This window comes from Chionomys nivalis, chromosome 6 (genome assembly GCF_950005125.1).
Source record: "Chionomys nivalis chromosome 6, mChiNiv1.1, whole genome shotgun sequence".
Classification (NCBI taxonomy): domain Eukaryota; kingdom Metazoa; phylum Chordata; class Mammalia; order Rodentia; family Cricetidae; genus Chionomys; species Chionomys nivalis.
This window is the reverse complement of record NC_080091.1, coordinates 13,421,688-13,426,790: the sequence shown is the minus strand read 5'-3', so window position 1 is coordinate 13,426,790 and position 5,103 is coordinate 13,421,688.

Genomic DNA, 5,103 nt, shown 5'->3' with positions numbered 1-5,103 from the left:
TTTTATTTGAGACAAGATCTAATTAGTTTCCCAGGATAGCCCTGAACTTGTGATCTTCCTGCTTTAGCCTCCCAAACTAGCTGGGATTACAGGCCTGAAAAACCATCCTAGTAAAATTTCTTCAAGTGAAAATATTGTCATGAGCTCAGTTTGATGAGGGAATTAAACATGGATGGATTGGTGACTGAGTAGGCAGGGAGAGGTCAGGACCTTTCCCAGTGAGTCTATTCAAGTTGAAGAGCTAAGTTCAGTCCCCAGGGATGACACAGTCACGTCCCTCCTTCCGGCTATTGCTGCGAAGGGAAGTCCCAGAGAACCTCCTGTTCTGCAACAGATCTTCAGGGTAGGAGCGGTCAGAATGTTTAAAGGTGACGTTCCGGAAGCAGCCACCACCCATGTTTCCGTCTGGATTCTCACTCATTAGGTCCTTTGAATTGGTGTTGAAGTCTAGGCTTTTCCGTAGAGAATTAATTATAGGCATGTTTAATTTGTAAGGTGCCTAGACATTCCAGTTTTATTCTTGTTTCCTGTTAATGCTCTAACAACATTTCCTGGCAAAAATACTGATTTGGAAATAACCCAGGCACTTTCCTTTTGGACTAAGACAGCAATGCTCATGCTCGAAGAGCCATATCTTTGTTTGTTTGTTTTTGTTTTTTGAGACAGGGTCTCCCTATGTAGCTCAGGCTGTCCTGGAACTCACAGAGATCCACCTGCTTCTGTCTGCTGAGTGCTGGGATTAAAGGCGTGCACCACTATGTCTGGTAGAATTATTTATCTTAAAGACCTGTCTACCTGATAGTACAGCAGATATTCAACAAACACGTATTAAATAAAATGAGTCAGGCTTATATATTTCACCTCCAAACATTTATTAAGTAGATTGCACAAGAGGGAAGAATGGACATAAACACTGCCTGAGCTCTGCTAACTCAGCCCCATGTGTCATGTGTCAGCCAAGCAATGAAGCCCTAGTCCATTCCCTCATAGTAAGCATGACTTTCAGGTGAATCTCTGTGTCATGGAAGGGTCAGGACATCTGTGTCACGTTCCTGTGTACATCAAGAGCACCATTGATGTTTGGGCTGGATGGCCACTTGTTTGCAGGTTCTCTTCTACTGAGGGATGTTGAGTGGCATTCTGGCCTGTATCATACACATACACATATACACACACATGTACACACACACATGTACACACAATACACATATACACACATACACACACATACACATATATACACACACATACACATATACACACATACACATATATACCCATACACATATACATATATATATACACATACACATATACACAAATATACATACACACATATCCACACATACACACACACACACATATACATCAACACCCAGTTTTGATAAATGTCGTAGAAACTGCTATGTGTCCTCTGTGCCGAGAGGGAGTGTCTCTCAGTTAGAAATCAATGCTATACTCATGTGAAAGAGGAATCAGGCTGGGATTTAAGTCAATAGTCTGTGCTTGCCTCACCTGAGTGAAGCCCTGGCTTTTATCCTCAGCACTGCAGGAGAAAAAACATAAATAAAACATGGTTACGTGATTTTAAACAGTATTAATGGAAAAAAAGTAACCCGTTTTGTGATGTGTGTGTGTGTGTTTGTGTATTTTTCTGTTAACATTCTGCTACAAGGAACACCACTAAAGAGACTGGCCTTTCTTCTGAGATATAAGGCTTTTGTTTATAGGAACAATAGGTTATTTTGGAGCAGAGATTTCTAGTTATTAAAGTTTCCAAACATAATATTTGATTTCTTTTGAAACAGAATAATAGAAAAACAAAAGACTTAGATGGACACACTTCTCCCCTCAATGAGTTCTAATGTTTGAAATCAACCAGAGTTATTGAGATGGCTCATGGGTAAATGCACTTACTGCCAAGGTTGATGACCTACCTTCATTTGTTCCCTGGGACCACACAGTGGAAGGAGACCAGATTCCTAAAGCTGTCCTGATCTCTGCATGTGTACCATGGTATGCTCATGAACACCAATCCCCCCATAAACGTAAAAAATAAAATAGGATTGACAAGATGGCTATGCAGGTTAAAACACTTGCTGTACAAGCCTGTTGACCTGAGTTCAAATCCCCAGAATTCACATAAAGATGGAAGGTGAGAACTGACTCCATAAAGTTATGTTCTGACCTCCACATGAACACATACACACATATACATCCACATACACTTGCATACATACATACACACACATGCCACACACATGCATACACACATACATACACACACCATATACACACATGTACACAGGCATAACACACCACACACATGCATGCACACATACATACATACACCATATACACACATGTACGCAGACATATGTACACACACCACACACATGCATACACATACCACACACATGTAACACACATTGCACACACATACGCACATGCATACACACACCACACACATGTACACACATATCACGCACCACATACATATACACACATACACACATGTACACATACACATACATACATACATACACACAGCAAAGAGAGAGAGAATAAATACATTAACAAAGTAAATTAATAAATGTACATGTTAAAAAAAAATTGGTGTAGGAAGAATGGGAAATACGTTCCAATCAGCAGTTTCCTCAAAAGCTGTTTGTTTGTTTGTTTTTTAACACTTTTCACTTGAAGGAAGAAAAAAAATGCTGTAGTACAGAAACCTCAAGCTTCCCATTAGATGAACTAGAATCATAGGGTGAACCTGATGTGAAGCATAATTAATAAAATCTCAGAGACAGATATTGGGATTCAACCTGACACCAGAAAAATGAAGCAGCCGGCCACTGGCTCTTACCTCCATCTCAGCCTGAAAATGGTGACCCTGCCTCCAGGAAACCTCAGAATGAGACTGTGTCTGAGAGCTGTCTTCCCGTATTTTATCATCCTCTCTAGTTCTGGGATTAAGTGTGTGTACCGCCCAGTTTCTGTGGCAAGCCAGTGTGGCTACTGGGATTAGAGATGCGTGTCACCATTGCCTGGTCTGTACGCTGGCCAGTCGGGCTGCTTTACCCTCTGATCCTCAGGCAGCCTTATTTATTAAATTACAAAAGACCGCGACTACGCTGATGTGGAGACAGAACGACGATGACTTGAGCCTAGCGCGGGTTTCAAGCAGATCGGAAAGGAAGCCATTTGCTTTCACCAAGAGCTCTGCTTTCTCCCTAGGGTGCAGTTGGCTGAATATTTTGGAAATTTAGCTGTTTTTAGTTTGAGCATGTTAGAGTTTGAACTCAAAAGCAGCCAGCTGAGACTAGGTCTTTGGCAGAGAGCTCTGTCCTCATCTTTGTCAAGGCTGACCTGTTGTGTCGGTGCCAGAGCCTCATTTAGGGCCTTTCCCCTCCGCACACAGGCAGCCGCTCGCTCCCGGCATGGCATGTTGCTCTGGAGGAACAATTCCCCCCTTTGTGCCCGTGCTGAGGTTCCCCAGGCAGGCCCCTGCGAATAGATACAGGTTCCTAGTGACCCCAGCACCCACGTGTACTCTGTCCTTAGAAGGTGCCGCATTTCTGTAGCTTTCCTTATGAGCCGCCTAGTCACAGAAGTCCTGAATTTGTTTGATGTCCCAAAGCTCTTGAGCTTCTGATCTAAGAGTGTCGATGCAATGAAGACGTTGTTAACCATTCTCCGGGCATTGCCTTCCATCCAGTGAAAGACTCCCTTTGTGTGTTCTAGGCACTGATACCCCAAAGTTCAGAGGCAACAGCTAAAAAGGGCCATTTGTATGAGGACAAAACTATTTTAGGACAACAGAATTAAAAAAAAATTGATTGTGAACTTTTATGACATTTTCCCTCTGTTGCTGTTCGTTCATTCACTTATGCAGAAACAGACATTAATAAGCAACAATGTCATGCTGGACGATTTTTCAGCACTGTGTGGGAATGACTGAGAGGGGCTCTGAGCCCACAGCAGTGTAGCTGAGAGTTGCGTATCAGAACACGCAGCTGCTTGGCCTTCTCTGGGCCTGAGGTACCCGAGCCTCTTTCCAAGCCAGAGTCTGTATCCAAAAGTTCAGAGTAACAGTGTATCGAGTTCCCAGGCTGGATGTGAGCAGGGACCGAGGCATGCTCATGGGGACTGCCGGGATCTGGTGTCTACTAATCTGAAGTCTATAGCGACTCAAGGACCAGAATTTTGCAAAGACTCTTCTTCAAATAGTTCTGTGTAGTAAATGACACTAAATGTGTTGGGAGATAAAGGGAGGTTATATTGCATAGAGGAAACCTGAGCAAGTGACATGCAAGTCCCAAGTCCTTAAGGGATGGCTTTCTAGGGTCTCACGTCCACGCAACTGACGGGTATGGACTCCTTCTCTTGTGCCTTTCTAGAGTGTTAACACTATTCACTTCAAGGATTATAAATAGGAAAACTGAATTTGTTGAAATGTTACAGGTATTATTTTATAGCTTAGCCTTCATATTAGTTATCTATGAATCTATAGTTAATCTGTTGGCATTGAAAACAGTAAATATTGGTTCCTTGTTTCTGTGAGTTAGGAATTAAGATCAGGATAGCCAGGTGGTTTTAGCTTTGGATTTCTCATTGGACTAAAATCAAGGTTTGCCTGCCTAGAGTCACAATGAAGGCCTGAATGGGGTTGCAAAGTCCTCTCTTAAGCTGGCTCCCACACATTGCTAGGGTTTGTCAGTTCAATTCTTGCCACATAGTCCTCTCCACTGAAACGGATTTATTGTCCCTACAACACTGTAGTTAGTCTCCTCCAGACTCAGTTGGGGATTAAGGACAGCTGATATTCTGGCCATTCATGCCCCAATTTCAGAAGTGCTATGTGGCCGTGTCTGCCATGTTTGTTTATCAGGAGAGAATCTTTCAATGCGACTCTCACACCAGAGGAGGTCGATACAGTTCTACTCTTCTTTCCAGGGAGCAGCAACATAGAATGTACGGGCCTATTTCAAACCACTTCAGCCAGGGAGTGGCAAATATTCTATATTCTATTGGCGTAAGTTAACAGTTTGATTGGATGAAGCTCCTCACATGGTTTATTTGTTAGCATAGCAAAGAGAAGAA